A 15,196-nucleotide genomic window follows, 5' to 3' on the forward strand; every position below is an offset into this window, starting at 1 on the left:
GCAGACTACAAAAGTATCCTGAATAATTGGGGATTATCCTTTAATTTCTTGAATTGAGGAAGAACTAAATCTTTTTCTTTTTGTGCAAATTCTGTATTTCACCCGTGATGATGATTGCTGGTGCTGGGGATTAAAGGCTGAGAATTTCTTTTTAAAAACTCTGCTGTGGTACCTGTGGCCCTGAATGAAATCACAGAAACCAGGTGGCTGGGGAGTCAGGAGGAGCTTTTGGGCTCCTTTGGCTGGGAGTCACCATAACCTGGGAAATGCTGGGGAGAAGCTGATTCTTGGAAATGAGTTTGAATGTTTTTAATTTTTGCTGCTGCAGCCCTGTGTAGCCCAGATGCATTGTGCAGGTGCAGAGCAGCTCCAGGAAGCAGAGAATGGCATGTTCAGAGCCATTGATGAGAACTGAGGTTACTTTTAATGTCTTGTACCACAAGTATTTCGTGTATTTTTCGTCCTTAATGGCATTCAGGCTTGTTATAGGAATTAAGCACTGTGAGTTAAAATAACAAATCTGCACTATGCTTTGCTGGGTTTTAAATCAAAATGGCATTCTTTTTTCATGAGCCCATAATCCTTTCTTTTATACAGTTTGATGCTAGCCAGCTCTTGCTTCCTGAGGCAGAACCATTAGATATCAAAAATATAATTGCTCTCTATATGAGTGCTCCTTTGTAGCCCAGCCCTTTCATGTTTTGAGGCTGCAGCACTTTTATTTCTTTAAAAATATTCTATTAAGTTCTTCTGAATTGTGAATCCCAGCCTCCACAGGTAAGGGGTCAGTGCCCTATTGGGAATCAGCGGAGAAGAGGAGGTTCATGGTTAGGATTTGCTTTTTGGTGTGGGAGTTCAGCTGGAAATAGTGAAATCCAGAGACAGGAGACTGTAATTATCCCATCAGTGCCAGTTGGGAGTTAATTAATCTATAGTTCCCCACCTGGCATCCAAAGTGGAAACTGTTTTGGGTGAGGGAGAGAATAGTAATGGCTTATCTTGCACTTGCTAGAGGGTGAGAGGTTTGGAATACACAGATGCTGAAATATATACATTGCATTTACAGGAGCACTGCTTTGCCTCATTCCACACAAAAATAACGTGGAGGTGTCTGATTTGTGTGGACAGGTGTTTTAAAACCCTAGGGGGTCTTTTTTGTTCCTTGCTTCTTTCCATTCTGTATCTGTAATTAAAAGCACTGCAGAGACCTGCAAAGCAAAAAATCCCCCCGCCCATCCTTCTGTCCCTTGGGAATTTCATATCCCTGCATGAGGAGAGGGAAGGCTGTGGGAAGTTCAGCTGACCTGTGCTGGACACCAGCAATTGCTCCTCTCTTGCTGAAGGTTAGAATTATAAAAGCCCGAGTACACAGACATTTCCTTTAATAATACAAACCCGTTTTCTCTAGTCTGCCAGAATTGGGAGCGTCTGGTGGTTTCCATGGAGAAGGATATTTCTTACAAGGCCCAGCTATTTTTGCAGACTATTTTGTAATGTATTTGAACTTGCAGTCTTGTGCCATTTCTGTTCTCCTGCTCCACGAGCAGGGCAGGGAAATCCAGCCAAATTCCCATTAAGGAGGAGCTAAGGTCCCAGATGGTTTTGAGGGTCAGGGCACTGTCTTTGTGCTGTCCCCTGGTTTTACTTTGTTTTCAAGGAGAATCCCCAGGCAGGTGGGAGAGGTGAAGCTCTTCCTGGTGTGCACCAGCCCAAGGATGCTGCTCAGACCCCAGGAAATGTTCCTTTGGGAAAGGTTATTTCACTGCTGCTGTTTCCTGTTCTGAGTTTCACATGGTCTTGAGTTTGTTTTCCAATTGACAGCTTGGCTTTCTCCAATTTTGTAATTATATATAAAGTTTTGTCTAACAAATGCCATTTCTTCTTCCTTGATTCCTCTAATTAGAACTTAAACTGCATTACTGGGCCTTCAGTGCTTTCTTCTCGTGGCTGCAAGAAGAGAAAGCTCAGAAAAACGTGCCTAGACAACATCCTGTCTTTGCAGCTCGTCCCCTATTGCTTCAGTGTTGTCCACTACAAGTTTAATTACTGTGTGAGAAATACTTTCCTCAAGTGGAGCCAAAATCTAGGATTTAAGCCAAAGTAAATTAACAGTTCTCAGAAAACCTGGAGTCCCAAAGCCAAGAATTTCAAGGCTTTTAGGCATTTCTCTGTTATTGGCAGGCATCTCGTGATGTCATGTGGTAGAACAAATGGACACCCAAAAGCTGGAGTCAGCGTTGTGCCAGTTTAGCAGGAAAGATTAAAACCGATTTAATTTAGGGAGGCCAAACTGAAAATAATGATTACACACAGAAACGGTGGGGTTATTTCATAAGCCATTGCCGTTCTTCTCCATCAGTGGCAAATTTCCAAGCTTCATTCTCAGTTCCTAAATTTGCACTCTAGTTTTTATTCTTTTTTTAATTTTTATTTTTTTCATTTTTTTTCTTTAATTTTGGGGCCAGAGGGGACTGCTTATTTGTGAGGTTATATTTGATTAATTGTATTTCCAAATGTGTTAAATGTAGTATTCTATTTTTTTTTCCTTCTTTTTATGTTTTTTTTTTCCCCTCCCCGAATTGCCATACTACACAGACCAAACATTGAATTTGGTATAAAATAACTGGTGCTCAAGGACTTAGAAGGAAAAAGAGCTATTGGCTGATGGAGTGAGGTTAACACAGCGTTGGAGGAAAATTCCTGATGCTTGATTTTACCTGGTGAGTGCAATCAGGAGGGCTCTGTGTGTGTGTGTTCAGCGCAGAGCTGATAATAAGAGTCCTTCTTTGTGTCTGGTTCTTGCAAACACAAAGCCCTGAGGAAGAAAAGGAGCTGTGGAGCTCTCAGGCTGTGGTGGTGGCTTTCTCTGGGGTGGTCAGATGGGATCCTGCAGATCCAAACGTGTGGGATGTGCTGGGGACATGGGAGATCTGGGTTCTGCTCCTTGGGAGCCGTGGGGGTCGTTTTGCTGGTAAATCTCCATGGAATCCAGGCTGGTTTGGGCTGGAGGGGACTTTAAAGCTCATCTCATCCCACCCCCTGCCATGGAACACCTTTCACTGGACCAGGATGCTCCAAGCTCCATCCAGGAGGGGCCGAATCTCTCCCCTCTCCCTCTTGACCTGAGCCCCCTCCTCTCGGACCAGGGTCTCTCCTGAGGGGAGGGAGGTGTGGGCGCTTCTCTGGCATCCCTCCCTCCTCCCCAGCATCTCCTGTGGCTGGAAAGGCTTCTTGGGGCTGAACAGATCCACCCTGCCTGGTGGGCACCAGCCCTGGCACAGCCACCTGGCCACGTGCCACCTGTGTCCCTGGGCCAGGTGTGCAGCTCTTGCACGTCTGGCAGTGCTCATCCTGTCCTTGATCTGTGTGCTGATGTATTCATGGGGGGGAAATGTGTGTGTGTGTGTTCTTACAATCATAATAATATTTTAAAAAAGGGGAATTTTGCCCCTGAATTTGTTTGTTGAGATCTGTATCCTGTTGAAGTGCTCAAGAAAGGAAATACTGAAAGCAAAGCAAGTCCTTCTATATCAGCTTTTCCTGCTGGGTGCCTGGAGGGAGTCACCCAGCGGGCAGGTGGGATGGCAGCATCCTGTACCAGCCCTGCCTGGGCTGGCAGATGTTCCAGGTGTGGGTTTTGTCCTGTACCAGCCCTGCCTGGGCTGGCAGATGTTCCAGGTCACTGTGGCACTCTGTACCAGACCTTCCTGGGCTGGCAGATGTTCCAGGTGTGGGTTTTGTCCTGTACCAGCCCTTCCTGAGCTGGCAGATGTTCCAGGTGTGGGTTTTGTCCTGTACCAGCCCTGCCTGGGCTGGCAGGTGCTCCAGGTCTCTCCAGGTGGGACAGGCTGTGGTGCTGTGTGATTCCTGCACTGACAGCACTCACTGCCATCCCTGCTGTGTCCCTGCACATCAGGACCTCATCATTTACTGCAGCTGGTGGTGGTGTGAGAGTGAGGAGGGGAGCAACACAGAGAGCAGGGTGAGAACATTGTACTATTTATTTTGTACCAATGGTTATTCAGTAGGAGTCTGTGCATTGTCACAAAATGCTTTTGCTCATGCAGGAAAGCAAGGTGGGCTGAGAACGAGCCCCCACAAAGTGGACATGTGTGTATGTACACCTAATAACATAAAAGATATTGCTGAAGGAGCTTGCTGGGTGTAGCTGTGACAGAACCCACGGAGAAAAGAGGAATCGTGTATTACAACCAATGTGACTGACTGAATTCCTTGTTTTGATGTTTGCTGTGGGTGTCAAGGATGTATAAATGCAAACAGCACATTCATAAATTATTTTGGGTTGCTGGTAGCTTTCTGAAGAAAATAATTTGTAATGAGCTTCATTTATGCACCAGAAATGAAGATGGGATTAGGCGAATATTGAACTGTAAATGCACTGGTGATTTTTGGCTTTTGTGCGCAGCACAGAGAATCTCATCATCTATCTCTGCTCTGATCTTGAATATGCAGAGCTGGCTGTGCCTTTCATGCAGCAGCTATTTCAGTGTGCAGCAGTCTGGCCTTGAGTGTGTTTGGTGAGCTTGGCAGCAGCACCTGCCCGTGCTCTCCCCGCGGTCCTGCCGTGGCTCGGGGGCTCTGCTGGGCTTTGTGAGCAGAGCCTGCAGAATCCCTGCTCTGAATTCAGGGCTCAGCTCCCTGAATTACAGCAGGGTGTGCTCCTGGTTTCACCCTGCAGCTCCACAGGTGAGGAGGGTGGCTCAGTGGCCCATGGAAGGCTGCGGAGGGGTGGAGGAACTCCCACAAGAGGAATTGGTCTTGGCAGGAACAGCAGATGTTACACCTGGAAATTTTGCCTTCCTGGTCTCCTGCTGGGATTCCTGTGAATTGCCACCTTTGAGTGGCTGGCTTTAAATGTGGTTTTTAGCCAGGCTCGTGTGTGGTGAGCTGGAGTGTCAGGGCCAGCCTTGATGAATGTCAGGAGTGGCTCTGTCTGAAGTGATTTATTCCATGCAAAAGCTGAGAATGTGCTTTAGCACCCCTGGAGCTGCAGGCACCCCCCCACACACCTGTGGCCAGTGCTCAGGTGGGGCATGGGCTCCCCACATCCCAGTTTGGGGTGCACACAGCTGCCCATATTGACAAGCCCTGGTTTTGCTGCAGAAGAACGGTGCATCAGCTCATTTTTGGAGTCTGTTAGATGAGGAAATGTGCTCTTTGCTGATGCATTTTAACGAGGCTGCTGAACCCTTGGGTGATTAGTGTATTGGTGCCACAGCATGCACGGTGCTGAGAGCACTTACAGCCCTGATCTCAATTTCACACAGGTGCAGACAGCAAATATTTTTTCTTAGTAATTTCAGGCTCACACACTTAGAACGAACTTGGATATCTTCTCCATTTGTCTCTTTATATCTGCTGTGCATGATGGTTTTGGAGTGGCTGGGTTAGTGACAAGCCACGTGTTTTGGGGTGAATTGTTTGGACTGAGCCGAACCAGTTGTGTCCATGCAAATCAGGTTCACTGAGGAAGCAGCTCCTGAAACTCTGCCCATACTTCTGACCATTCAATGTGAGGGGTTCTGAGTCAGGAGCTGTGGTGTTGGTTTCACCTGCTGGTGTAATTTTTCCAGTTCTGATATGGGGTTGTTCAACCTGGAGGGGAGAGAGCCCTGAGGAGAGCTCAGAGCCTCTTCCAGGGCCTAAAGGGGCTCCAGGAGAGCTGGAGAGGAACTCTGGAAAAGGGCATGGAGTGCCAAGACAAGGGGAATGGCTTCCCTCTGCCAGAGGGCAGGGATAGGTGGGATATTGGGAAGAAATTCCTCCCTGTGAGGGTGGTGAGGCCCAGAGCAGCTGTGGCTGCCCCTGGATCCCTGGAAGTGTCCAAGGCCAGGCTGGACGGGGCTTGGAGCAACCTGGGATGGTGGAAGATGTCCCTGCCCATGGCAGGGGGTTGGAATGAGATGCTCTTCAATGTCCTTTCCATGCCAAATCATTCCAGGATTCTGAGTCCGTGATGACCAGTGACATTCTCGGTGCCTTTCCTTTTTTTTTTTTTTTTTTTTTTCTTAATGAGCTAATTCTTTAGCTCGAAGGTCTGCTTCATCTTATTTAGCCTTTTAGATTTTGCAAAACAGCCTTGCCCCTTGTTGTGCTGCTTGGAATTGTACTTCCACTTTAATTTAGTCACCTTGAAAGGGGACTGCCAAAAACAAAGGCAGGATTCAGTGATACGGATCAGCTTACACCAAATCAGCATTGTTGCCTGAGAATATCTCTTGCAGTGAGAGGAGCTTGAAACCTGCAGGGTGTCTTTTTATGAAAAAAGCAAAATATATACTTATTTGTATGCATAGACCACCTAGGGGAGTTTCTTTTGAATTTTGCAGTGTTTTAAACACTCATTGATGTGAGTGCTTATTGCAAAAGCAAGGACAAATAAGATGTACAGTAGCTAAAGGGCCATTTTTGCCTGGAGGTGCACAGGAGAGGAGAAAACAGGATTCATTAGAATCAGAGAAAGGAGGAACAGCTGTGGGGACATGTCACCTGCCAGCACAGTGGCCCAGGACCTCAGCAGTGGGAGCAGTGTTGTCTTTCACCTTTTAATAGATGCCAAATTCAAGTGCTCCCTCAGCTGCAAGGGTTAGAGGGTGGTGAGTATGAGCTGATAAATATATCTGCATTTCTTTATTGGGTGCTTGATATCTGATAGTTCCTCTTCCCCTCACTGATGTGTCCAGCTCTGGGATATTCCTCACTGATCCTTTCACAGACAGATAAAACCAGTTCTTTCTAGGCTTGGCCAGCCTTCCTGAGGTGGGACAGGCAGGACAAGGCAGAGCTGCCCAGCCATGGTTGTCTCCTTGGGTTGGGTTTTGGAGCAGAGGAGTTGCTGTTTGTGATGTTCACAAGAACCCCTGAAACACAATCAGAACCAAGGAAAATAATGAAATCTGGACTCTGATACATCTTACTGTGTAGAAATGCATCTTTTATAGTTTTTGGGCAAAGTTTCATGTCTCAGTTTGCACGGTGTAAGGGAATAATTGCGTTACTGAAGTCTCAGAGAGAGGAAATGGAAGTACAAGAATTTCTGAACACGAGGTGTTGGGTACAACTTATGGAAATAAGATGGGAGGTATCTCTCGGCCTTTTAGGGCCTTGGACCACCTGATTTTATTTCCTAGGTGCCAGTGCAGTAAAATTTAGGCAGAAGTTTTTATCTTGTGGGCTCGCAGTGCTGCAGATTTTCTGTGCCCAGCACACTGATTTGGAGCTGGCTCTAGGGTGGGTTGCAAGGAGCTTTTCAGACTTGAGTGGTAGCTCAAAAGTCATTTGATATTTATTCAAAAGCAGCAGGAGGAACTGTTAGTTCAGCAAATGTGGCACTAATGTGGCGTGGAAAGGTCACTGTGCAGCCCACCCAGATCTCACAGCCCGGCTCACCAGCTTGGCAGGGACTGCCAAGGTGACCGGGAGGTTTTGGTAAAATTTATGAATAGCCACTATTAAAACCTCTATCCCACGAGCTGGGAGGCTGCTGTGTGCCCAGCTGCCCTCCCCAGTTGGGTATTTGAATTCCCAATTTTATTATCTTCCTGTGCAGGTTTCTGCTAATGAGTTTAAGAGCACCTGTGAGCCTTTCCCGCAGGTGGGAGCTCCCCTTCCCCTCCTCTCCCAGTTTGTCATTCAGCCTCACATTTGAAATCCTTGGATTCTTCCTAAAGCTGGTTGAGAGCAGTGCTGCCATGGTGTGGGATGGGATTGCTTTAATGCTGAGGGGGAGGCTTGTAGGCTGGATATGTCTTTATATCAGCTACCACACAGTTTTGGCATCCCTGGCTTCCAAGGCATTATTCCAGCCTTTTCTTCTCCAGCCCCCTGCCCTTTCCAGGGCTCTCTGTAGGGATGATGGCCCAGTACCCCAGCCCACTTAGCCAGAGCAAGCCCTGGGTCTGCATTCCTCACCCTGAGGTTATTTTGGGAAAAATGTGCTCCCAGGAGTAGCCTGAAGGCTTGAAGGAAGCACCTGTGGATTCCCAGGATCTGGGGGCATACAGGAACGGGGCAAGATGTGCTGCTGCAAGGACAGTCTGCTCTGGTGGCTTTCAGATGCTTCAGGGGCTGGTTCTTTGAATTGTCATGAAGGATTTGATTGTTTCTGTTGTTTTTTTTAAGTGGCCTCAGTCACCGTGGTTTGTAGAATTGATTCCTCACCGCCTTTCCCCCCCCTAAGGTGCCATCACACCTGAACAGACCTTTCAAATTCAGCTCCCTTGAAAATAATGGAATTAGGCTGTGGTGGTGTTCCTGTTTAGGAAATCAATCTCTTTTTGAAAACCCCCGTGCTTTTAGGGAGAGCAGAACCTACCTGACAGAAGGATCCCTGGGCAGAATTCCCCTGGAGACATCCGCTCTTGGTGGGCATCCCTTGATGTTCGCTTCCCTGTTGGGGGCAGATTTGCTGTGATTTTGGAGCTGCCATTTCCTCGAGTAGTTCTGTGCTGTTGCCTCTGTTAGTATTTAATGCTGATCTCTTTCCACTCTCCCTTTATCTTTTGTGACATTTATGTCAGGCCGTGGACAAATAGCGATGCGCTCGGGTTTTATTTTCGGCAGCGCTCTCCTGGCGGAGAACACAACCACCAGACTGCGTTTCACAACCATCCCCTCTGCCAGAGCTGTGAAAACTGCTCCTCTCTTCATTCAGAAGAGCTCATTACTGCTGCTGGGTCCTCCGTGGCCTCTTTCCAGAGCTTCTTAGTCCTTTTAGAGCCAATTCTCTGCTTTTCCTTGTTGGACACCGAGTGGTGGGGATGTCCTCGATGATTTGTTGATGCGAGGCTGCGGATCCGTGGAAAGCCGTGGGTCCTGAGTGGTGCAATATTGTCTTGGCTGCTTTGCTTTTCTTATTTCCCCCTCTTCGTTCTGCTATATTTTTATATATATAAATTATACATATATAAAATAAACAAGGAAGTTTCTGTAGAAAATAAATCGTTGTTGAGAGAGGGCAAAATGACACTAAATTGGCAGCTTTACAGAAGGTATGATGCCTTTGATTGATTAGTTGTCAAAGAAATGTAATGTACTAAACATGATGAAGATTAAGGATGTGAAGATGGTTAAAATTCAAGTTGCATAAGTGTTTGGTGTTAGGTTTAGAGCCTCTTCCAGAATTTTAATTTTGAAAATGCAAAGTATTTGTTTTATGCTATTCCTTAGGAGCCCTCTAGATGTTTTGAAAATTTTGAGTTCTTCAAAAAGCAACAACAACAACAAACAAAACACAATCTGAAAGTATTTAGTATTCACAGTTTGTGAATTAGATAGAGACACATTATTTTTTTTTATATTAATAATGAGCTTCTGAGCTGCATTAGACACCAGATAGAGAAACTGAGCACCAGAAATAATAGTAGCATTATCCTGAACCTCGTAATTACTCTCAGGGTCTGATTTTACATTGTATCTACTGTTCACGAAATAACAGCAGCGTATTTTGGAAAGGGGCTTTTTACAATGACGTGTAGTGATAAAAGAAAAGGGAAATGGCTTCCCACTGCCAGAGGGCAGGGATAGATGGGATATTGGGGAGGAATTGTTCCCTGTGAGGGAGGAGAGGCCCTGGCAGTGGCTTCCCAGGGAAGCTGTGGCTGCTCCTGCATCCCTGGAAGTGCCCAAGGTTGGTTGGAGTTTGGAGCAGTGGGATAGTGGGAGGTGCCCCTGCCCAAGGAACCTTAAAACCCCTTCCTACCCAAACTCTTCTGTTGGATTCTGACAAGAAACCCCCTCAAAGCTGTGCTGCCAACTTGTGTTGCTCCCTTCCCGAAACACTCCAGTGAGCATCTTGCTCCACATCTGCGCGGACACCACGGATGATGCTCTCAATCATCTCCGCCGCCCTGATGCTGAAGAAGTGAAAAAAATGAAGTGCCCCAGCCCTGACAACAGTTCAGCTGGTGACAAATGACTGTCACACTGACCAGCACAGTCTGCTTGTTTCTATTCCCCTCTCCCTTTAGAGTGATATTGAGTTGGACTGCGAGCTGAAGTCGTCTCTGTGTTCGGTGCTTGCGCCAGCAGCTGGCACTCACCGTCATCACTGCCACGAGCTGCACTTCAGGAGAGACCAGGGAACACATTTCCAGACACGTTGGCAGCTGATAGGGACCTTCAGGCTGGTCTGACCACGGTAATTTGTCAAAAGCTGCACCATTTGGAGGGACTTCACCTCTGAAAGCTGCCCTGGGTTAGCGAAGGTGAAGTGATGACAGCTCTGGTTTATCTTGTGAAGACAAACTGAGAAGTTTTAGGCAGGAATTTTATTGTTATGCCCTGCTGGTGCCAGCAGGGTTTTGGGTTGTCCACAGACACGTCTTGCTGTGAGAAGGCACCAGGTGAACTTTATACTTGAGTTTGCTGTGGCTGCGTTTTGCTGTTTCTCAGCTGCATTTTGCTGTTTCTCAGCTGCATTTTGCTGTTCTCTGAGTGTGGGGACGTCAGGGTTTTTCTGCACACCCTCTGCAGCCCTGTCTGGGTGTTTCATGTGCTGCACATGTCTCACACATGGACCTGGGGAGAAGCTGGCTGTGGGTGGAGGAACCTGCCCGTGGGTCCTGCTCCCAGCTGTGTCACCAGCTGCCATGAAGCCAACTCAGTATTCTCTGTCCTCTTTTTTCCTTATTTTCCACCTTTAAAGTTGGATGTTGATTATTTCTGCCACTTGTGTGGTGGACCCACGGTGACACAAACCCGTGCAGGTCCCCCAGGGGTGTTTAACCCATGTCACAGTGGTGGCATTTCAGAGGCAGAATGAGCCAACTTCTGCCTCTGCTGCTGCCTCAGCCTGTGGTTTGTAGGCAGCCCTTACAGAAACTCCTCGTGTGGTGTCTGCAGTGAGTTTGTCAGAGCAGACTTGAGATGAAAGTCACTAAACTACAATAAATGGGGAGCTCCAAGGTATCGTTTTTAGAACTTCGTTTAAGAGCATGGCAGCTCTTTAAACTGATTTCAGCAATGAATAATTAAAGCATAGGGTACAAGAAAAGTAAATATTTCATTGAGATACTAAACAGAGACTATGAAATCTGTTGAAGACAAAGGAAGCTTTATTTTTTCTTCTTCTTTCCCTCAACTTCTCCTCCTGCATGGAGAGCCTTGGTCTGGACAGGAGGAAGCAGGGGGATAGAATTCTAATTGGAGATTAGAACTTCCTCCTTACTTTTTAACCACTCTCTTCTCATTTGTCCTTCCTTGATTAACTTGTGGATATAATGATTCAGGTAATGCCCCATTTATTCCTTTCCTGGAAATGTTTGTGGACCTTGTAATCACAGAGGTTGGGAAGTTTCATGGCTGTTCTAGTGAGAAAAAACTGTGTCCAAGCTCCAGTCCCAAGTTGTGTTCAGCAGGAATTAAATAGGGACTAAAGCAGATGAGTATCTGGACTTGTGTTGTGTGTTTGCTATTAAAATTAATAAAACCTTCCTAGAAAATGGTTGGTTAAGAACTGAATGTCACTAGGTAGTAAATAAAAAAAAATAATTAAGCAAGTCCTTAGAGCAATTTCTCCAGATTCACTCTCACCACCCCCATGTTCTGGACTCTTATAAAACATAAGCTTATTTAGGATCCCTGTGGTTAGAAGTCAGATTAGATATTGGTTGGGGCTGTATTTATTAATCAAGACCAGTGATTACCAAGGGCTGTTCATTTCCAAGAAGTATCTGAGCAATCCTCACCGAAGCCCAGCAAGGATGAATAGATATGTGTAACTGGTAGATCAAGATCAAGCATTCAGGGTTGATGAAGGCCTAATTTCCATTTGAAAACAAAACCAAACCTAATCTGGGGCATCAGAAACAATAAGAGTGATGCATTAAAGGGCACTTATAGGCAATATTGATCTTTATTCTACATTGAAGTATCCCAGGCTCTAGGTGAGGTGGACCTGTCTTGTACCTCAGGAAATGACAGCAAAAGCAGATCCAAATGTCACTGCTGCCGTGGACTTACTGTCCACGACAGATTCACCTGTGAGTGGCCTTCTCCAGCACTGGTTTTCCTGGATTTCTTATATTTGAACGAAAAAACACGGGGTGATTACGCAGCCATCGCTCCTCCATCCCTCCCAGGGGCTGGGTGGGTGATGTTTCCACAAGACCCAAATCCTGAGATTATTCCCAGTCTTTTTTCTTCATGGTTGAACTGATTGTAGAGCAAAGCCCTTCACTGATCATTGCTGGATTAGTCACCGTGGCTCTGATGTCAGAGGTTGCTTGGGATTAAATTTAATAGAAGACTTGGCTTTTGCAGCATCTTATTTTTAAGTGCTTGGGTCCCTGAGTGGAGCCCTAAATTTGGGTTAAATACAGACTGCATAGAAGGGTTTGGCTCTGGACAAGGTGATCTTTTAAAGCTTGGAGAATCTGGAGCAACTTCCAGACTTGCCCAGGCAGCAAAGGACAGAGAGGACAATTCTTTATATCCTGAGAGGTGTTGGGCACAGAGCTGGAGGGAGGTGAAGGAGAGGTTTGGACTCAGGACCTTGGGGAATGTGGCCATGAGCTCAGGTGCCTGCAGATTTATGAGGCTGCTACACCTGGGGCTTCTTGGACCAGGTGAGCCCAATTCCTGCCCAAACCCTGTCCTGGGCACCGAGCCTTTCTCTGTTCAGCCTCTAAACCCGGGTTGCTCCATCAGGGCAGCCACCAGGGAGTTGTGGATATTGGCTGGTGCTTGTCAAGCACTTGGAGATTAAATATGCTGCGTTGTGAACAAGTTTTTGCTTTTCTTGTATTGAACTGGGATACCAAGGTGATGAGCGTGGTGTAAATATCTGGAGAGAGAAATGCTGAGCATAATAATTTGTATTGATCTCAAAAGCTAAAAATCCTTTCTACAGCACTCTGCTTTCTTGGTGCATATTATGGTCATGTAATAATGGAATTATAATTTCAGCAAAAGAATCAGGAGGAGGAGGAGATTATTATTCTATAAACAAATTTTGGAAAGAATAATTAAATTGGTTCTAGGTGAAAACTAATGGTCTAACTTAGTGTGGGATTAACATATTGTGTATGTCTGAGCATTTCTTGGCTCTGCAGAAACAGTGGTTTGCAGGCTAATGTTTTCTTTTATTTATAGTGACCCTCTGCTTAGAAGATCTTTTAGAGTTTGTTTTTTGTTTGGTTTTCTGGTTTGTTTATTTTTTTCTTTTTTTAAAGGCTGGCATTATGAAAAAAAACAGTCTAAAAACAATGGTCCCTTATCCCCGAGATAAGCTTTCTATAAATGTGATTTTTTATTTTTTTTCCTAAACAAAGCCCCCTAATTATAAAGGATTGCAGCTCTCAGATAGCACTGGTATGATTTAATTTGCCACTTGCTATCTTTATCTGAGTCATTCCCAGGGAAGAAAACACAGAGAGTACTCCTGGATACGCTGCAGGAGGATTGATACTGCTCCAGTACACTGTGGTAGTGATTCTTTGATGGGTTTGCTCCTTATAGGTTCAGTACACATAATTCCTGAAGTGTTTAGAGCATGAAAACCCTTTCAATCTCAGGTATGTGAACAATTCTACAGTTATTAGTCCTTCTGCTGTGTTTCAATTTTTATTTATTTTTTAAATCTGTCGCTGTGTGAAGTGTGAAATGTTTCAAACTGGCGTAATTAAATGGTCATTCCAAAGCTCTTTTGATGAGCTGAAATACAATATCACAAAACAGTTCCCACTCTGCCCTGAGAAATGGTCAGGATTGGATTTACTGCAAACATTTGGCGATGGGACCAGGATTTCCAGCCCTGCCTGGGATGGAAATACACACTTATTAAGGAGATCCTTATTAAATATCTTGAAAATCCCGATGAGTAGTTGGTGTTCCTCACAGAGACACTTTGTCTTGTGCTGGGAGAGCGAGGGCTGAGCAGCTGTGCTCGGATTCCTTTCAACACAGTTGTGTTTCAGCTCTGCCAGAGGCAGCAGATGATGCTCCATGCCTTGACAAGGCCCTGTCCCGGAGGGATGGAGCTGGGTGAGTGAACTGACAGAGGTTCTAGTTCACAAAATGGGCTGGAATTATTAATTCTGGTAGCAGGAGTGTGAAATACAGAATCTCTGTGTCAGTGGAGAAAAAGGAGGGGCCACCCTGTTAAACAAGCACTGGTCCCTTCCAGACTGGTTCCAGAAGGAGCAATGCATTTTCTTTATTTAATTGTTGGGGTTTTTTTGATATGTGCTCATATTATTTAAATGCTGCATGCAAGGAAAAAAAAAAAAAAAACAAAACAACCCCAAGAAGAAAACACAATTAAAACATTAATTATTAGTGCTGGGAGTATTTTGAGTCATTTTTGTATTCAATCGGCTGTAATTAAATACTCAGTGAACACAAAATTAGGTCATATATTATGTAAATAGGATGAGACATCCACTAGCTCCAGCAACAAATGCATTGGAGTCCTTTAGGGTACAATTCAGGAATGGACTCTTGGAGCCTAATGGGTTCTGTCTGACCCTGATTTCCTTCTCTGCCACATGCCCACCTGAGCAGGGAGCAGATCCCGTGGAGGACGTGGGATGTGATCTGTGCTGGCCCACCTGCCGCCTCCTGCGCCTCAGGCTCAGCTGAGCTCTCCCAGGGGAGAGATTTTCTCCATGTCCCCAGTGCCTCTCTCTGCTGTGACCCAGCCATGTGGCTTGAGCACATCCTTCAGACACGGAATGAGTTTAGGTATATTAAACAAAAATTAATAGATGCTGTGATGGTTTCGCTGAGCGATGCTGGGAGCGCTCGGCACTGCCCAGGATCAAGCCCTTTATTCTCTAACTTGACACTTGATAACTCCTGGTTTAAGCAGTCATAATTGCAAATGCCAAACCTGATTTTGCTCCCTTTGGGGATAGTGGAAGCAGTAACAGGTCCATTATTATTAATCAGAATGTTTATGTAGCTCTTAAAGAAAGAAATAACAAATACAAAATCAAGCTGCTGGATTCCGCTCTCTTCTGACAGAGGCTTGCTGGGGGCAGCAGCATCTTCTCTCAGTCTGAGCTGCTTCATCCTCATTCCCTCCACTCATTGTGTTTGCTGTTCCCATCTCCACAAGTGGCTCTCAGAGCCCTCCCTTCCTTCTCCAGTCCTTTTTTTCCCAGCTCTCCAAGTTCTCACTTCTAAATCCAGGCATGAACACCATTCCTGGTCCTCCACGCCCCTTCTGCTTCCC

The 15,196-nt window shown here is 45.8% G+C and overlaps 1 protein-coding gene and 1 long non-coding RNA gene across 3 annotated transcripts in view; one reads left to right on the forward strand and one right to left on the reverse strand.

Annotated features, from left to right (window-relative positions):
• NEXMIF (neurite extension and migration factor) overlaps positions 1 to 15,196 on the forward strand; it is a 152,300-nt gene that overhangs the window by 41,328 nt on the left and 95,776 nt on the right. The gene's annotated exons all lie outside the window — the stretch shown is intronic.
• On the reverse strand, positions 6,637 to 8,470 carry LOC148183105 (uncharacterized). Its single transcript, XR_015773835.1, has 2 exons — positions 8,336 to 8,470; positions 6,637 to 6,881 (listed from the first exon to the last, which is right to left on the reverse strand). It is a non-coding gene; the product is annotated as an uncharacterized LOC148183105 (long non-coding RNA).

This window comes from Pseudopodoces humilis, chromosome 15, assembly GCF_049639895.1.
Source record: "Pseudopodoces humilis isolate 2021_Gansu_Grassland_sample_001 chromosome 15, ASM4963989v1, whole genome shotgun sequence".
Classification (NCBI taxonomy): Eukaryota; Metazoa; Chordata; class Aves; order Passeriformes; family Paridae; genus Pseudopodoces; species Pseudopodoces humilis.